This window comes from Panthera uncia (genome assembly GCF_023721935.1).
Source record: "Panthera uncia isolate 11264 chromosome A1 unlocalized genomic scaffold, Puncia_PCG_1.0 HiC_scaffold_17, whole genome shotgun sequence".
Taxonomy (NCBI): domain Eukaryota; kingdom Metazoa; phylum Chordata; class Mammalia; order Carnivora; family Felidae; genus Panthera; species Panthera uncia.
In genome coordinates, this window is record NW_026057577.1 from 101,116,046 (window position 1) to 101,136,618 (window position 20,573).

The window sequence follows — 20,573 nt, forward strand, 5'->3', positions numbered from 1 at the left end:
TTTTTTTTTTTTTTTTTTTTTTTTTTTTTTTTTTTTTTTTTTGTCATTAGGGCACTTTGGTGGATCATATTAACTGATTTTGAAGGATAAACCAATCTTACATTCCTGGGATAAGTCTTACAGGGTCATAGTGCATTACCATTTTTATGTGTTATTAAGTGTGATATTCTAAGATTTTGTTGAAGATTTTTGAATCATGAGAGATACTAAACTATAATTTTTCATTTTTGGCAATGCCTTTCTTAGGATTTGGTATTAGAGATATGGGGCCTCCAAAATGACTAAGGACAGTAGGCATCCTCTATTTTATGTAAGTATTCGTTAGCTTGGTGTTTTTGCTTGTTTGTTGTTTTTCTTTCTTAAATGATTGAATTCAAAAGTGAAGCTATCTGGGCCTAGAGGTTTTTTGTTTATTTGTTTGTTTGGTAGGGAGATCTGATAAATGCAATATCTTTACTAAACATAAAGCTGATCACATTTTCTTTCTTCTTGTGTCATTTTTGCCAAGTTATATTTCTACATAAATGTTTCTGTATCTTCTAAGAGGTTGAATTTTGGCATAAAGTTGTTCATAGTATTCTCTTATTGTTCTTTTAATGCCTATAACATCTGTAGTGATAATCTCTTTTCATTATTAATATTGGTGATTTGTGTTCTTCCTTTTTTTTAATGTTTATTTTTAAGACAGAGAGAGTGAGCGGGAGAGGGGCAGAGAGAGAGGGGAGACACAGAATCTGAAGCAGGTTCAAGTCTCTGAGCTGTCAGCACAGAGCCCTGTGAGGGACTCCAGCCCACAAACTGTGAGATCATGACCTGGGCCAAAGTCGGCCACTTAACTGACTGAGCCACCCAGGTGCTCCTGTGTTCTTCCTTTTTTATTGATCAGTTTTGCTAGTGTTTTTTCAATTTTGATAGCATTTTCAAAAATCATCTCTTGGCTCAGCTAGTTTTCTCTAGTATCTATTTTTTACTTTATTGATTCCTGTTTTTCATTATTTTCTTCCTTTGCTTCTTTTATATTTACTTTACTCATCTTTTCTATAGATTTTTGTAGATGAAACCTTGGCCACGGATTCAAACTAACTACTCTGATATGAGGATTTGAAGATACAAGTTTTTGTCTAAGCCCTGATTTATTTGCTTTTCCAAAATTTTAATGTATTTTCATGGTCATTCTTCTCAAAATATTTTCTAATTTCTCTTGTGATTTCCTCTTTGCCTTATTAATTTTTTGAAATTGTGTTGTTTTACCTCCAAGTAGTTGGAGTTTTCCTAGCTATAGTATTATTAGTAATTTCTAATTCAATCCTATTGTGATTAGAGAATATATTCTTTGTAGTTCCTACCCTTTTAAAATTTATGGAGGCTTATCTATCTTGGGTAAATATGCTGTATGCAATTAAAAAGAGTGGGTATTCTGTACCCAATGGATGTATTGTTCTACACATGACAATTAGATCAAGATGGTTAATAGTATTGTTTGTATGTTCTCTGTTGTTGCTAGTTTATTTTCTAGCCCTATCAAATCCTGGGGGAGGGGTGTAAAAATATTCCTGCAATATTTGTGTAATTTTTCTTCCTCTCATTCTGTAAATGTTTGCCTCATACATCATAAAACTATTATTTGTGGCATATGATAACTGATATGTCTTCCTGATTAATTTCCCTTTAATTATTATGAATTGCCACTCTTTATCTCTAGTAATATTATTTGTCTCAGAACATATTTTATTTTATATTAAAAGAGCCATCTGGTATTATCATGCTTGCTTTTTGCATGGTTAATCTTTTTCTATACATTTACTTTCAATGTATCTATGCCTTTATACTTAAAGTAGGTCTCTGTGGTCTCATATAGCAAGGTCTTACTTTTTATATTCTTTGATAATCTCTGCTTTTCAATTGGATGAAAATGTTTAGACCAGAGGTTAGCAAACTGTGACCCATGAACCAAATCCAGCCTATGTCCTTTTTTATGTGGCATATTGCTAAAAATGGCTTTTTTATATTTTTAAAGAGTTTTGAAAATGAATGTACTGAGAAATCTTAAGCCTGGGTGGTTACCTTTGACTGCACTATTGATAGACATTAAAATTTGACCTCTTTTCATTTTTTCCTTCACTGGATACCCTATCAATACAGCTTAAAATTGTCCTTACTTTCTGGGAAGTCACATTATCTTGTAATTTCATGTGTAGCTTTTGGTCAACTTTAAAGTTGTATATCTTTTATATCTCTTTTCATAAAAAAGAAGTCAGGTCTCCCTGTGAAATTTCATTTTTGTTTACTTTTGTTCTTCCTTCTGTCAGTCATTTCTGTATCCAATTCTTAGAAAAAAATTCCCTTCCATTTGTTCCATTAACAAATTTATAACCATATCGCATACACTTTTATTGACACTATTTTTAAAAAGTTTAAACGATATACAAGAGTAGCCCTGACAAACACATCAACTCATTAATAGTTTGTTTTATAAAGTTATTAAATTGGCTGTAGATCCACTTACTTCTCTAATTTAGCTTATATTTACCCTACTAATCAATATGGTTATCCATTGTTTCCCTCAAAAAAGGTATTTTTAGAGGTGAAGTATGAGATATTAATAGCTAACATTTATTTAACACTCTATACGATAACCAGTTTTGAATTATTTATAAGAATCATTAGATTTAATTGTGTGAAGTACCCTTTGAATGCCCATTTTCAGATAGGGAAACTGAGGCACAGAGAATTTAAGCAACTTGCCCAAGAGTTCACAGACTAATAGAATCAGAATTTGGGCCCAGGCTGTTTGGTTCCAAAGCCTGGACCATTAACAACCATTCTTGCCCCACAATGCAACTGAAAGAGCATTGTATTTGGGGTCAGGAGACCCAAGTCAGAGCCATTGACTTGTGCCAGACATCAATTAAGTTCTTCAGAAAGTGGAGGAGTTATACCAGATTGTTATTAGGTGTTCTTTTAGTTCAAAATAGTATGATTATTTTTATTTACTTAGATGCCTTGTCACTTTCATATAAAGAAGAGGCAAGGATAATCAATAATCATAAATACTGTCACATGGGCCTTTTATCAAGGTCTAAGTATGTGACAGAACTGGAGTTTGAGCACAGCTCTGTCTGCATCCAGAGTTTAACACTCTGTCAGAGTTGGCCTCATGAGCACAAGACCTGGGCAGTCAAACAGGGCCCTGTCTTGGTATAAGCATGGGGGGACTCGTGCTTGATATAATGGTCTGCTGCCACTGTCTGAAATTCATAATTTGTGAACAAGAGACCTCTCATTTTAATTTTGTACCCCACAAACTTATGTCACCGGTTCTGCTTTCAAATCCATCTACAGTAGTCTTGTGCTGCTGCACTGACAGCAGAAATTCATTTGGCATGAGGGTTAGGGCCAGGAGATGCTCACTGATATGGGGACATGATTTGTGATCCAGTACCTACTTAGAGACAACTTACGACCCATCAGTGAATCCTGAATCTCTTGGGTTGACGGTCTCTTCTCTGTTGTTTCTTGTCTTTTGGGTTCTGGAAGAACAGAGTTTTTCATTACGTCTTGTTAATATCTGAAGCCAACTTCTCTGAGTCAGTATCAGTTATCTTTCTAATTGGAGAAATAATGAAACATATTTACTTAGATCTCACATAGACAAAGAGAGAGAAAGAGAGATTTCTCAATGTGTATTCCTGGTTTTCTCTCTGAACACGATTCCTAATGCTAATATTATGTATTCTTTGTTGGCTGTGATGTTAAGTTTTCCATTCCATATGAAAATTCAAAATTTATATTTTAAACAGAACAAGGTTTTATTCCACCCTGTGAAACTACTTCGCATTTGACTTACTTACTCCCACCCAGTCTTACCCCCAGGAGAATATCTCAATGATAAAAGAAACTAAATTAAAGCTGTTTTCCACAAAGAATATAGCCTACTAATGCTTCTTTGATATCACAGATTTTTAAAAATCTGTCTTGTTAAAATGACCCTCCATTCTCTCTCTGCCTCTCTCTCAGTCTCTCTTTCTCTCTCTCTCTCTCTCTCTCTCTCTCTCTCTCTCTCTCTCTCACACACACACACACACACACACACACACACACACGGGCATGGTTTGCCATTTTTTAACATATGCTCCTGCTTTACAAAGTTAGTTGAAGCAAACTTGTCAAATGCCAAAGTGTACAGTATGAAAATTTCAACAAAATGTCAGGAGAAATGGGAAACCTAGTGAATTTAAGAAAATCTGTCATAAAGATTGCATTGCATGTTTCTTTCTGCCTAACTTTGGGTGACATATGGAAGTTTAAAAATATAACCTAATGATGTGTCTTTATGGTAAGAAGTTTATATAACCTAATTGCCACAAAACTGTCATTGCTGGTTAATTTATTAGAGTAATAAGATATTATACTCTTAGAACTTAGTTGGAATAAATTCTTCCCAACAACACTGATGGCCCCTGAACCATAAATTTTCTATTTTTGATGCTTGTTTGAAACCTGGGAAGATGCACATGTGGGCATACTATTCTTTTAACCATTTTTCTTGGAGCACTGGTATGGATACCATACCAGTGATCCAGTGATAGGTATAAGTTAGGGACAGTGATAGGTGAATTAGGGACAGTGCTGTGAACCTTCCCTTATGGGAGAAGCCTAAGTGTAAAGGATTGGGAGGAAGGAAATAGAGACTAATATAAAGGCCTGATCATTTATGGGAAGTATGAGCCCTCAGATTCCACCCAAATGCTAGCTTTTTTTTTTTTTTTTTTGGAAATAACCTTAGGTTCACAGAAAAGTTGCTAAGATAGTACAGAGAGTTCACTCAGGATTTTCACCTAGCTTCCCCTGATGTTACTATTTTACATACCATGATAACATTTCTCAAAACTGAGAAATCAACATGGGTAAAATCCTATTGAATAAACTAGTCTTCATTAAGATTTCATCAGTTCTGTTCCAGAATCTAATCCACGTGTTGCATTTAGTCATCATGCTTTGTTAGTCTCTTTTAACGTCACAGTTTCCCAGCCTTCTTTTTTATTTCATAATCTCAGAACTTTGCAGAGAACTTGCTAAATATTTTCAGAATGTCCCTCAGCTTGGGTTTGCCTCGTGTTATATCTTGTGATTAAACTGGTCCACCCAAATATTTAATCTTCTTCCATAAGAAAGTGCATGAAATCCAACAGTGCTGACTTGAAAGGAGGAAAGAGCAGGGCTACATGACCATATTTGACTATGTAAAAGCCAAGGTGATTAACTGGAGTAATAGTCTATTAGTTTAAACATTAGCTGAAAATTTACCATATAGATACTTATTTCACACACAAAAATATTACCAACAATATGTCCCAGACACTGTGCTTTATATACGTTGCCTAATTTTATTGTCAAAACAACCTATGATTCAGGTGTTAGTAGTATTATTACTGTTATTATAATTATCATCATCATCATCATCATCATCATCATCATCATCTTTGAGTTGAGGAAATTTAAGCTCAGGGAAAGTTAAGTTCCCAGTAGTACAATTCAGTACTGTCTGTGGAATGCATCCTTAAACCTATGTCTTTCTGATTCCAAATACCTTACTATTTATTCATTAAACAGTAAAAATTTAACTATGTGATTCGTTACCCCTTCTCTGAAAGAAGCCCATGTGTTCCAGAGGTGTATTCCAGAGGTTTTTAATTGAGTTATCCCAGATATTGATATTATATTGGTTAAAATTTTTATGGAAACATTTCTTTTATGGATATTGGTCAAAAACATACTCTAAAACATTCCTTCATCCCCTGTCTTCCTCTCTCTCTCTCTCTTTCTCTCTCTCTCTCTCTTCCTCTGTCTCTCTTTCTCCCATCTCTGTTTCCTTCTATATATAACACACACATACACGCATACATATTACAGATATGTGTTTGTACATAAGTATGTATCTATATGTATCTGCAAATATAATACTCGATATGCGATCTATGAAAAATCATGCTTTCTAAACAAATCTCATTAATTGGTGAAATTTTTTATGCTTCAGTGCCAAGATGATGTTAGTCAAAGTCTACTTTTTTTTTTTTTTACACTTTTGACATGAGTCAGTAGAAAGAAGGAATTTTAGGAGTATATTTTAGAAGTTGAAATACAGTTTTGGCATGGTGCCACCTACTAAATTAGATGGTTACAAATTATTAAACTAAAACTTATAATGGTTTGTGCCTTAATTTGGATGCACCACATTCTGGCATTGTTCCCATTGTCTATTGTTATAACAAAGTGCACTAAATTGAGAGTTACTTATTATCTAGTTCAACAATTCAGTTTTAAAGATAAGTAATCAATATCTCTAAGGTCATTAATCCGGTTAATGACAGAATCATGGCTAGAATGTCTAGGTTGTAAATTCCTTCCTCCCTGATATTCTAGGATTCTGAAAAAATAAATTGAGCTAAGGATTGATTAAAATAAAGTTTTCTAATTTAAAATTTTTTCACGTTTATTTTGAGAGAGAGAGAGAGAGCATGCGCACAGGGGAGAGGCAGAGAGAGGGAGAAAGAGAGAATCCCAAGCAAGCTCTATGCTGTCAGCACATAGATGTGGGGTTTGATCTCATGAGCTGTGAGATCATGACCTGAGCCAAAATCAAGAGTCAGAAGCTCAACAGACTGAGCCACCTAGGTGCCCCTCTAATTATATTTATTTTGCACGTATGATTATAAGAGACCTATAGTATACTATGTGGGTATTATATGTGATTTTATTTCCATTTTTACCACAATTAAAGCAAAACTATATATTCATGATTAAGGTAGTTAATCAGCATGTTGCCATTGAAGGCTAAATATTTGGTGATACATTAAGCTTTATTTAATTATTAAAGATATTTTTAAAATCTAAACATTATCTGATTTTATGGAGGATGTTGCATATTGGAAGAATGATTAAATGCATAGTGACCAATATATCTCATCTAGAGTTAAAATTAATAAAAACTATATGCCAATAAAAATGTGATTTATATAATAAAAAGCCAGCATCAGAAGCAAATTATATGTCTCAGTTTGAAAAGTGTTGATAGGCTATAAATAATAAATTTCTGAATAATGAACCTTTAAATGGTTATTTTTAATATATCAATGGACATAATTTTAAAACCTTCTTTTGACATCTTTGATGAATGATATCTTGAAAATATTTTCTACTGAATCTTTCTTTAAATTTTTTTAAACATTTATTCATTTTTTTTTTTAATGTTTATTTATTTTTGAGACAGAGAGAGACAGAGCATGAACGGGGGAGGGTCAGAGAGAGAGGGAGACACAGAATCCGAAACAGGCTCCAGGCTCTGAGCTGTCAGCACAGAGCCCGACGCGGGGCTCGAACTCACAGACCGTGAGATCATGACCTGAGCCGAAGTCAGACGCCCAACCGACCAAGCCACCCAGGCGCCCCAAACATTTATTCATTTTTGAGAGACAGAGAGAGACAGAGCATGAGTGGGGAAGGGGCAGAGAGAGGGAGACACAGAATCCAAAGCAGGCTCCAGGCTCTGAGCTGTCAGCACAGAGCCCGATGCAGGGCTCAAACTGACCAACCATGAGATCATGACCTGAGCCGAAGTGGGACGCTCAACCAACTGAACCACCCAGGTGCCCCTCTACTGAATCTTTCTGAAATGCTTTTTCACAAGTCGGAATCAAAGGGTGGGTGACTCCTCTACATGACATCTATAGATACTTCGAGCACCTAATAAAATCACTTTCGAGGAATACGTCTTGAAACAGAATTTCCCACTATTGCAAATCTTTTCATAGATTCTTGGAATTATGGCCAGCATTTTTGCTCCTAGTGGAATAAGAGCAACTTGAAAATGAACGACGTATGTATTTAGTTTGTGATCAGAAATCGTAGTTCGGTTGTCTGTGACGTGACAAACCTGCGTTTCGAACTCTTTCAAAACCTGCTTTGGCTTTTCTGTGCCAGTTTTATGAGGCTGAGTTGAAATTAAATCCTTAAAGCTGTTAGGATTTGTGTATTAATATCTCCCTAGATTTAATTATGTATGTGGTTCATTTAAAAAGTGGCATTTGAAAATCTCTAGACGTGTTAGTCTTTAGTAGTTTATTTATTTAAACTAACAGTTTCTTATATCATGTTTTATTTGATTTTAGACTTTTTAAGTACTTTTACCTATATAGTTCTCTCCTAAAGAAAAATAGTTGACATGACTCACATCTATTGCACAGGGTTAATTACCTATTTCAGCACAAAAATAAAAGCAATGTGAGCAGTTATTGGCATTAGGTTATATATAGATTGTGTGTGGTATAGATAATCTACAGTCTTCACACAGCTAATTTGTACCAATGAGTTGTTAACACATATGCTCTTTGATTCTATGAAATCCTTCAAAGGGCTAGTTTGACAAAAATATTTTGACATAATAGAAAAGTTTCAGTTTACTCTGATAACTTCAAAGGATACATTTTCAACAGAGTGAAGTAGGACACATCAGGCTGGAGGATGCCTTAAGTGAATGTAGCCTCTCAGGTTCCCAGGAGATTTGGTGGTATTAGTACTTCACCTGTCTCTGGTGAGACACTGTCAGGACACAGGAAGTCCCATGCTGGGATAAACAAACCTGCCATACCAACAACTCCAACATGATCAACATACACTGCTATGTGTATGGTCTGCAAATATGTCAGTAATTCACAAAGCTAAGGGCAGAGTGAGCGTGGTAGGCTCCGTGAGGGAATACAATACCACAGGATTAGAAAATGGACATTTCATTTATTTTAGTTACAAATATCACATTTGAATTTGATTGTGATATATAAATATAAATATACAAAGTATAAAATTTCTTTATCATCCCTCCTACAGCATCAGTAGATTATATAGCCCCTCTAGAACTTTTTTCTATGAATACTGTTTTGTGACCACCCCCTCAGGACTGCATGCATCATGAGTATCCTTCAGTGTCAATGCTGATAGGTATCACTCAATTTTTTTTTCAACACTTGCCTAGTATTGCATCATATGGATGTGCCATAAATTGTTGAATCATTACGCTGTTGATGAACCTTTATGTCTTCCCTGAGTTTTCAATATCATATACAGTGAAAGCAATGAAAAGTACAGTTTACCTGTCTTTGCGCTCTTGTATTCCATAGCATATTGGGTTAGTAGAACTGGAAGTGTTGGTTGAAAGGGATATTTCCATTTAAAATATTTATAAATAAATTGCAAACAGTATATTTTATCAATATTTAACATTTTTTGCAGTCTGATTGGTAAATACTGATTTCTCTAATTAACCTGCATTTTTCTATGACCACTAGTCAATTTGTGCATCTCTTCAAATATTTATCAGATAGTGATGTTTTTATTCTATCAATTTTGGTATTATGCTAACTTTTCTTTTTGAAATGTTTTATTTTCTATTTGGGAAAGGATAACCCTTTGTTTCACATTTATAAAGATTCTCTCATCTGGTCATTTGTCTTTTCATTTGGTTTATGGTGAATTGCATCATAAAGAAGTCTAATTTTTTATGTGGTCTAATCAACTGGTCTTTTGCTATCTTGCCTTTGGGTGTGGTTTTATGCTTATAGTATTCTGCTACCCGAGAATAATGAATATGTTCTTATATAATCTTATATATTCTTTAAATATATCGGTATAGCCCTATATTTCCATAACAAGTTAAGCTTCTTAAATTCTTTGGCAGAATTCTAAGTGCTGGTCAGCTTCCCAAAATGTATAAAGAATAGTCCTGTGTATTCTCAATCAGAGGAATGGAAGGAGTTGGCAGGCCACATTTTGCAAAAATGTAGTGTATTGGGGTGCCAAACTTCATATTTTAGTTTCCTGTCTTTACTATAGAGATAGTTACATAATATTAAAAACTATTAAAGCTTTTACTGTGGCATTAAATCACAATAAAGCCCTTTAGGCTGGGAGATTTTAGGGGGAGAATCATGTCACTTTTTAAAATGTTAGCAGAGATCACAAGCTTAAATAAATCTATGAGGGCCACTTAGGTTAAGTACAAACCTCATATGGGTGAAAATAACGATTGGGTAGGTCCATTACATCAAACCACAGATTTTAGTTTTCTAGTGGTTATTTTAGAAGAATAATTTGGACATGAAGGGAGAACAGCTTGAGCTGAGAGTGCTCTAGCTTGTCCAGTGAAATCCAGGGATCCGCTCAACTTCTGAATATAAGTTTCTTCATATTACATCTCAACACTCACACAGAGACACAGACACAGGCACGCGCGCGCACGCACACACACACACACACACACAATATTAAAAGCTAATTATGTGATAGGCACTGTTCTAGATTCTTTACTTGACTCTTTCACTTGATCCTCATAATAAGGAACTAGGAACTGACTATTCTTTTCCTTGCTTTCTGGGTAAGGAAACAGAGGTGTAAACAAGGTAAATCACTTATGTAAACTGGCACAGGTAGAAGTGAGGGAGGCAATTTGGACACTGGCATTTTGATTCCAGAGCCCAGGGTCTCACCCCTGCACAGACCATGCACCTCCTTACAACTCCACTCCAGAAATAAAAATAAATAAATGAAAATGACATAGGGAACACTTGTGTAGCACTTCATTATTTTGCAAGATAATTTCACAATCTTAACACATTTAATTATCCCAGCCATCTGCTCAATTCCTGAGGTTAGCTTTATTATCCTGGATATATGGACGGGGGAACTGAGGCACAGAATTTTTAAACATGTTGTCAAAGGCCACACAAAAATTAATCTCAGACCCCAGCATAAAACACAGATTTGTATCTTTCCAGGGTGATAATTCTACTCTCCTTCCCCATAACAACAGCAAAGACCACATTGGAGTAACGTGTTTAAGACATACCAAGATTTTTAAAATGTAGCAATAGAAGTATCAATATAGCAGTGGATGTATAATTTAAAGTGGGTTTTTGCACACAGTGTCTTTAGACTCAACTGCCTTTTATTGGAAGATAATATTGAAGAATTAAATGTATACAAGAGACAAAATTTATTTTATTTGAAAATGCATAAAATGGAAATATGCTCCAAGCTTATTCCAGATTTGACAGAAAGGACACTTCAAATTGAAAAATAGAGGCTCCTCTAATCGCCACATGTTCTCCAATTCTTCCTGTGCTGCTCTTCAAAAAAAATTTTTTAAGTTTATTTATTTATTTAGAGAGAGATAGCGCAAGTGGGGGAGGCGCAGAGAGAGGGAGACAGAGAATCCCAAGCAGGCTCCACACTGTCAGCTTGGAGCCTGATGTGGGGCTCAAGCTCACGAAACCTGATCATGACCTGAGCTGAAACCAAGAGTCGGACACTTAACCGACTGAGCCATCCAGGCGCTCCTCTGTGCTGCTCTTCAAACTGGCTGACTCCTTTTCTCCTTATTGTTTTTGCAAATGCTTTTATCCCCTCCTTCTGGGGTATACTTCCATAGCCAACTCTCACAGCTTCACCTGGCTTATTCCTAACCACATAGCTTAAATGTCCCTTTTTAAAAATAAGTTTTCCCTCACCAATAAAATTAACTAAGCCCCCTTATTATTAAGGCTTTTAGTACCAAGTACTTTTAGCTCTTCTTGCAATACATAATTATGTATATATTCTGGTGTTCATTTGTTTAGTGTCTGTTTCCCCCATTATTCTCCACTAGGACATGGACCATGTTTATGTCACTCAACATTCAGTATCTAGTGGTTAGCACAGAGCATGATATAGAGCAAACAATCAGTGGTTATTTGTTGACTTAATAAAATAAAATATTTTTTTCTTTCAGATTTTATGAGTGTAAGCATTCTTAAACTACTGAATGCTAACAAGCTAAGATCCATTTCCCTATTTTCTATTTTGCCACCAAGAATCTTGCCTCCCTACCTAAGAAGGAAACAACCTTGAAATACCAAGGAAAATGTAAAATGACTATTTCAAGCATCAATAACCAAGATTGTTTCTGTTTGTTTCATAAAGAATTTCCTAAATAAGAGGGCCTTTCCACGTCATCGCTACTGAGAAAGAAATGAGATAAAGGTTGCTGAAACATGTATTTACAGAGAGATGTTCATGAAAGATTTTGCATTAAAGACTTCAAAAATGATTGATGTACTAGAATTCAGTTGGGAGTGTGTGCGAAGCATATAGAGATACAGTTGACAGATATTTGCATCTGGAGTAGAAGAGAATATTTATCTCAGCTTTTTTGATGGGGACTCTTAGATTAAGAAAGACTAGAGGAAATCTGAGACCTTGAACTTCCTGGAAAAGGTTACAGATGCTCAACAGAGAGATTCCAACTGCAGCTGGGGATTTCTCATTCTGTAGTTGACTTCATGGGTGTCTAGACAGTGGTCCCGGGTAAGAATGTGCAAAGGGGCAACAGGCTAATAATTACCATTTTGGGAGTAGAAAATCAGGAATACAACTTAGAGGATAAAGGAAGAAGTCACAGCAAATGTAAAACTGTGTAATCTCACCTTCTTTTACTTACTGTCCCAAACAGTGTACATCAAGAGACAATTCTCTCCCCAACTCTCAGAATAGGGATATTGAGTGGAATGCAAGTGGAGAATATAATCTCTCTGAGGAAAGGATTGTGTTTGTCTGGATCACCCAATACAAGGCCTGCCCTATAGTAATTGTATAAACATTTGGTGTTGAATTAATAAAACTCTCTAAGAGATCATCTCTTAACCATATCAAAACTGTGAATTTATATCATTGGCACATGGATGATGCTATTAGTAAATAGGCATTGGATGAATGAGTGGATGAATGGATGAATAAATGAATGAAGGTGAACACTTATGGTTATCACAAGAGAAGTTTAGGGCAAACTCTCCACTTTTCTAAGTCTTAACTTAGAAAACAAACTGAGAAGCATGTTCTCTTCTACTCCATACCCAATTATACACTTCCATATGGCAGGTGAAAATTCCAGCCACCCATCTATATTTTATAGTTAAAAATAATAAGAGGTAGGGCCTTTGAGTGACAGTGACATAAGATGTCAGACACCATGGGCTCAGGAGTAAAAGTTCCTCACAATTTTTGACTGTTGGAAGAACGGGAAGAAGGCCAGAAAGGAGTAGGAGATGGCACAGGTAGCTTGAATCTAGAAGATGATGAAGACATGACACTTAGAAGATGGGCAGGGATGATAACTGGGCCTCCAAGAACAATTTGTGAAACTGAATATACAGTCGCAAAATAGAATTGGATCTAAACACCCAGAAGCAACCCCCTTTGTAATATTTGTAACAAAAATTAATAGGAATGGAGTTAATAGTTCTAATGGAGTGGAGGACCCAAGAGCCATATCATTGTTAGCAAATGGCAGAATTCATATAGCATCAAAGTTGTCCTGTAAGAGCTCTGGCGCCTAATGATGTCTAAAGAAAACCTGAAACTCCCTCAGCCACCTGAAGGACAGTGTTACAGCAGTTAATCAAAAGGAAAAACCATAGGCATCCCACCCCCATTCAATTTAAGTAGTCTTCATTTTCCCTTCATTTTCTAGATACGTCTCATAGACCTCAAAGTACTGATAAGAAAGTTCCCATTCAAAGGCAGTTTATGTTAAGATACTAAAATGATCCTATTTTTTCATGCATTTGAAATATATAAATTGTGCCATAACAAAAAATAGATGTATAGGAAAAAAGATGTCTCTAAGAATGTATTCTTTATTTCACATTTATAAAGTTAGCTTTATAGTTGTATTAGCAATTAACCTACTTCATGTCTTTATTTATCTAGCTGACCACACATTTTTCTAAGGGAGTGTTTCTTGAATTTGGAGAAACTGACCCTTATCAGAATTTTAGAACTACTCCCATAAATCATCTCCCCAGAAAAAGGCGTGAATATCCTTTAACAAATTTTTGCTTGTAACCTAAGAGCTTTTGCTAAGCCCTTGAAGGCTCCTGTGTACCCCAGGTTAAGAATTTTAACACCGACTCCATATTTGATGTTATTATATATTATTGTTGTTATGTACTATTACAATGTGTTTATTTTTATAACATTATAACATGTTGCTATGTTTTGGTGTTATGTTTAGGTGACATGGTATTTGTTTCAAAATACTCTGTGGTGAGTGTTGGATATAGGTTAGCACTGCCCAATAAAACATTCTGTGATGATGGAAGTGTTCAACTGTTTTGTAGAGTTATATTGTCCAGTATGATAGTCACTTGCCACATGTGGCTGTTGGGGCCTTGAAATGTGACTGGTGTACATGAGGATCTGAACTTCTGTATGTTATTTAACTTTAATGGATTAACAAGTGCAGACATATTTTACTGGACAGTACAGTAACAGACCAACATAGGTGGAATGTCAAGTGATGACCTTAAAGTTGGGACTATGACTGTTATTGAAACTGTTATATGTTTGGAATGGTCCATAATAAGCCAGACACAGAAGGACAAGTACTGTATGATTCCGCTTATACAGGGTATCTACAATAGTTGAATAGAAGTAGAGAGTAGAACGGTGGTTGTCAGAGGCTGTGGGTTCGGGAAAATGTGGAGTTCATTTTTTTTTTTTTAACGTTTATTTATTTTTGAGACAGAGAGAGACAGAGCACGAACGGGGGAGGGTCAGAGAGAGGGAGACACAGAATCTGAAACAGGCTCCAGGCTCTGAGCTGTCAGCACAGAGCCCAACGTGGGGCTCGAACTCGCAGACCGCGAAATCGTGACTGGAGCCAAAGTCGGCCGCTTAACCGACTGAGCCACCCAGGCACCCCATGGAGTTCATTTTTAACAGGTAAAGTGTTTTAGTTTTGCAAGATGAATGAGTCCTAGAAATCTGCTGTGCAACATTGTGCCTATAATTAACAGCACTGTATGGTACACTGAAAACTGTCTTAAAAGGGTAGAGATGGGGCTCCTGGGTGGCTCAGTCAGTTAAGCGTCCGACTCTTGACTTCGGCTCAGGTCATGATCTCATGGTCATGGAATTTGTCCCCACCTTAGGATCCATGCTTATCATGGAGCCTGCTTGGAACTTTCTCTCTCATCTTCTCTCTGTGCCCCTCCCTCACTTGCATACATGCTCTCTGTCTCTCTGTCTCTGTCTCTGTCTCTCTCTCTCTCTCTCTCTCTGTCTCTCTCTACCTCTCTCTCTCAAAATAAATAAACATTCAAAAAAGAAAAAGTAGAGATCATGTTACATAGTCCTACTACTATTAAAAAAAATAGAATTTTCTAAAATTAAACAAAAATAACAAAAATTAGAGGGAAAAACACTTGAATAGACAAATGAAGGAGAAACAATTAAGTCTGGGGCACCTGGGTGGCTCAGTCGGTTGAGCATCTGACTCTTGACTTCAATTCAGGTCATGATCCCAGGGTTGTGGGATTGAGCCCTGCTCAGGCTCTGCACTGAGTGTAGAGCCTGCTTAAGATTCTCTCTCTCTCTCTCTCTCTCTCTCTCTCTCTCTCTCTCTGCCCCTCTCCCCAGCTCATTCACTCTCACTCTCAAAGAAAGAAAGAAAGAAAGAAAGAAAAGAAAGAAAGATTAAGTCTTTAAAACCTAGTTCTTTTGATGTCCATCCAGAGTTCTCTTTGAAGGATGACAGATGTTTATTGGATTCTTGGCAGTATTTCCTCAAGAGAGGTTGCCAAGAGACTGGCACAAGGCGATGCATGGCAGGAGTGGAAGGCTCTGGGTATCCACCGAGCTGCGTGAGTGGAAGATGGAAGCTTGGTCTGTCACAGTGAAGAATAGGTCTTTATGACTAGATTTTAGGGTGAGTGTGAACAGTGATTTAGAATTAAGCCATGGAGCTTACCATTGTATAAGAGACAGAAACAACATGTGTATAAGCCAGAAGATTTAGAACCAATGAGTATGATTTAGGTCCTTGAGAGACAAGTCATGTGACAATGACTCTAGGAAGGAGTAAGAGCTGAATAAAAGGACAATATTCATTTGCCCAGCAAGGAAAGAGTGGCTGAGAATAAGCAGAAGTATTATTGATATAGAATCATTCATTCACAAGACTAAAGACTATGACCCAGACAGAGGATTGTGAGAGTTCAAAATATGATCAGTAAGCTCAATGGAGATAGATAGATTTGTGCTATGCTAGGAGATAGGGACCTTCAGTTTTATACCCCCTTAATCTGAGTGTCTAAGTCATTTTGGGAAAGTCTCTGATGAAATACTTCCCCATGCCATAACAATGTACTGTCCAGCTTTTTCAGACTAGCTACAGAAGACAGAGCTCTTCCTGAGAGTGGAGGGGATCTGAGCCAGAAGCCCTGACATTTGTTCCCATTTGCCATTTGAAGTTTCTTCTCCATCCTTCTCCCCCTTGCCTGTCCCATATTTTCTCTTCAATGCCATGGGTCAAGATTAGACAAAAGAAATACTTTTTCAAATCTCCATAGCAAGGTTTAGATTAGATTGCAGCACTTCACTCTAAGGCATAACAATATCAAAAAGCAAATGAACAGAAAGCCTAACAGGTAGCCAGACAATATATTTTATTAATAATATTAAAAGGATTAAAGTATATTAAAAATATATTGCATATCCAGTAGTATACTCTGTGTTTATAAATATTACCTTAGTTGATCTATATGCCAGATTTATGAAATAGATATCATTCTCACTTAATAGAAAAGAAAACCAAGGTAATTTTTGGCCTAACTTGCAAAGCTAGAAAATGTCAGACTGGACTTGAATCTGAGTTTGACTACTCCAAGGCTCATACTCTTAACCACTTCAGTATATTTTCTTATTTCATGGTCAGCTTGGAGACTTCTAGTGGGTTTCACCTTACCTGCTTCCTGACCTGCCTCCAAGTGTCAGGGGCATGTGTTTTTTTGTTCTTTTTAAATCTTTTGTAAAGAACACACTGATAACTGCCTCCTCCCTTCAGAATAAAGCCCATCTTCTTCCACAGGGATGTAGCCTCATCCTAAGACCTCAACCAGTCAACCATATCTGCACATAATAAATAGATCATTCATTCAGATCACCTGTAGACTCTCCCTTTCCCTCCCTAGTCCCCTACACTGGGTACCTCTCTTGTCTTGTGTTCAGAGGAGGGCACAAGTTCACTTCATATCCATTTCTTCATCCTAATTCTTTATGAAGATGTTGTGGTAGTACTGTTGGTGGTGGTGGCTTGAATTTATTGAATACCTCATATATCCAAGGAGCTATACTTAGTTCTTGACACATTGACAGTTGTCCCAACAGTGGATCATGTGATCTCCATTTTGCAGTTATAGACACCAAGACTCTGAAAATTTAAGTGATTACCCAAGGTCACTCAACCTGGTAAATGCAGATGCTAGGACTTGAATTCAGCTTTGCCTGGTTCCAATACCTACATTTCTTTTACCGTAAAAGGTTAAAAAGGAAATAATATGTACAGGGAGGATTGAAGCTCTCCCTAAATCTGCCATTTGGGTACCAGCATTTGTCTCTCAACATCTTCTCTTGTTCTGAAGTATTGTGGTAGGACCTGTGAAGTCAGGTAAAAATCTGTTTGTTTTAGAGCCCATGGAATTTTTATATCTTTCCTCTGACTCAAACTTTTACTCACCCTTACACTCGATAAAGCCCATTTCTTATTCCCCTCATAAAATCATGAGAACAATTGATCCCATGTCACATCATGTTGTATCAATACACAGCCATTTTATTTCCACCTGAGTATAGTCTTTCATTCTTGTTTCATGTGATCAGTATGTGATCACCCTCAGGTTTATAGCATTGTGTTGTCAAAAGTTTCTGCATTGCCTAAAGCTTGATTTAATTCAGCTCTAGCCACTCTGTTTTCCAATTTTCAAAAGTCAGATTCCTTTTTCACAAGAGCATTGCATGTCCTGAACAGAAAGGTTACTGACTCAGCATTGCTCTTGAAACTTTTCACAGGAGGTGAATTTCCCCCAACAGACAGTCGCAATGCAGCTCAGTTCTTAACTCCCAAAGTCAGAAGTTGTTATTTGCAAATGCAATTGGTAAAAAGCTGGTACACTTGAGTTCTAAGTAGAATCTGAATACCATTTGAGCATGTCACTAAGAAAAATAAAGGGAAAGGAATTTTTAAAGTCCAGAATTTTGATAAGCTACAGTGAAGGTGATCTGGCTTTTCATAAAACAATAAAGTTGCTTTCCATTGCCCAGGTGATAGCTTATACTCTAAATGGTAAGTTAAGTTCCTGAAGAGGTAAAATTTTGTGTAAAGTTGTTTGTTTGTTTTTTTGTTTGTTTTATAGAGTTGCAGAATAAAGCAGACCAGATTCCAATTAATAATAGACTCTATTTCAGAGAGTATGTTTGATAACGTGTGGTTATCAGAACACTGGTATCAAACTGACTTGGGATGTTTTATCTTGGTGAGCATTGAGCAATATATAGAATATGTTGTATGCAGGAAACTAGTACAACATCGTATATCAATTATGCTTCAATAATAAATAAATAAAAATAGATTTCTAAATTCAAGCTTAATGAATCAGATTCTATAGATGTATGGCCCCAAGCAAAAAAATTTAGGGACAGAAAAGTCATTTATAAGGTAATTAAGTGAGATCAGCTCCATAGAGTTAAGGGGTATTGAGCTCTCAGTATTTCATATCTATTACTGTAGTTATTGGCATCCTTTGCCTCTCATTTGCACCTTGCACCTTTCTTCTTTCAGGCTTCTTCCACTAATTTTTCATATTTGCTCTCTAGAAAGAATGCATTCAGCACTTCCACACTGTGGCACAAATAACTTGCAATGATTTCAAGGGTTATCCCTCCTAGGAGCAGCATATACAATCTAACATTTATTAAACCCTAAGCTTTATTTCAACCAAAGGAGGGAAATGCTAAGAGTACAATTTGAGTTGAGTCAGGGAGAGGAGATAATTGGAAGTGGTGGGCAGTGGATGCTAGAAATAATGTATGAAAATATGCTCTGTGGTCAGAGAGTGTTGACTCATCATCCAAAATACTTTAGCACCTAGAAGGCGAAAACCAATGTAATAGGAGTGGAATGAAATTTGAGAATGTGTTATTGCAATATTTTAATAGAGATAATCTTGTAGGTATATTGCTCTTTGATTGATGTATGAGTATTTTAAGTATTTGCAGTGTTTATGAATATAAGCTTACATCTCAGGGAGAGAAAAAGGCAAATCTTTAAAACCCAGAACATTCAAACACTCAAACACACACACACACACACACACACACACACACACACACACGACACAAACCCTGCAGTACTAATTATTCTGGGACCATTAAGGACATACGTTTGCAGCTCCTTATAAGTTTCACAGCATGGCCTGTGTTGCCCACCATTTTGGTTTTGCTTTTGTTTTTGTTGGTATTTAGCTTCATTGAACATGTGTATTATATTGTTTAGACAACTGTAATGGGTTTATGTTTTAAATAACTCTATCTTTCACTGAGCACCAGCTCCTGGAGACCTAACCTTTCTGTTTTACTCAATCACTATATGCGCAGCACCTACATAAAGATGACCAGGTAGGTACATGGCTCATGAAAGATTAAAAATATGTTTTAGATGTTTAAAATGACAATAATGTCATTCCTGATATAGTTTAAATCAGAAAGTAAGAGAGTATAGTTTACTGATGAGTAATGAGAATGAGGAGATTATATCTCTAGTATAGCTGAATGACTTTAGAAAGCCACTTGTCTAGACTTTTTTATCTTTAAAATGAGACCATTCAACTAGCTGTCCCACGACCTGTGGGAGTGGACCCCTCTACACCTTATGTTCAAAATTGTATCAAACACTCTGGCTTGAATTAAACTATGACTGATTCTGCTTAATAGTTCTTAATTTTACTTTAAATTTTAAATATGTGCTTTTCAAATGTACCACATATTATGTTAACGAGACTTACAAGTTTCTGGTATTTTATCATTAATGGCAGTACCTTTCAGAGCCATTGTAATCAATTTATATCAAGTTTTAATTTTAGCAAATAGGACTAGTTTAGGGAAATTCCTTTTACTTAGTCTCAGAAATTCTCATAACTCCTTTTCCACTTATGCTAGTAGTAAACACATCACCATGATTACTATTAGCTTAAAACCAGAAATGGTACCAGTTGGTGAAAACATGTGTTTACCCCCGGAACTATAAAAATATCACATGACCTCAATCCAAGTAAGTCTTGCCATTAACTTGTTTTAAGGGCTAGAGTCAGTTCACTGGGAATATATTTAATTATAGGTATTGTAGGAGATTAAGGTTATTGTAGAAATAATGGCTTCTTCCCTCATGAAGTTCATATTTCAGTATAATTATTAAGATCAACTACTTTTACTCTCATGTTTATTAATAACATTACTTTTATTGAACATTCACTATGTGTTACCTAGTTGCATAATTTAGCTTACTTAAGTCACATAACAACCTCCTCTTAACTGTAATTAATCCTCCATTTTACAGATGTGGAAACATAGCTTCCAAAAGATTAAATAAATTTTACTGAAGCATGAAGCTAGTAAACCCGTTTTCTTAAATTGTTCTTTCACAGTTCTCAAAA

The 20,573-nt window shown here is 36.0% G+C and overlaps 1 protein-coding gene, 2 long non-coding RNA genes and 1 pseudogene across 4 annotated transcripts in view; 3 read left to right on the top strand and 1 right to left on the bottom strand.

The window, feature by feature from the left end:
- Nucleotides 1–20,573, top strand: part of LOC125934465 (uncharacterized) — a 362,030-nt gene that overhangs the window by 198,765 nt on the left and 142,692 nt on the right. The window lies entirely within an intron of this gene.
- GABRB2 (gamma-aminobutyric acid type A receptor subunit beta2) overlaps nucleotides 1–20,573 on the top strand; it is a 241,516-nt gene that overhangs the window by 129,803 nt on the left and 91,140 nt on the right. The window lies entirely within an intron of this gene.
- The window catches only part of LOC125934464 (uncharacterized), a 168,451-nt gene that overhangs the window by 53,101 nt on the left and 94,777 nt on the right, over nucleotides 1–20,573 (bottom strand). For both annotated transcript variants that reach the window (XR_007461413.1, XR_007461412.1), the window contains exon 2: nucleotides 3,443–3,530. This is a non-coding gene — a long non-coding RNA (uncharacterized LOC125934464). The remainder of the gene's footprint in view (nucleotides 1–3,442; nucleotides 3,531–20,573) is intronic.
- On the top strand, nucleotides 13,043–13,976 carry LOC125934461 (ubiquitin-conjugating enzyme E2 variant 1-like; annotated as a pseudogene).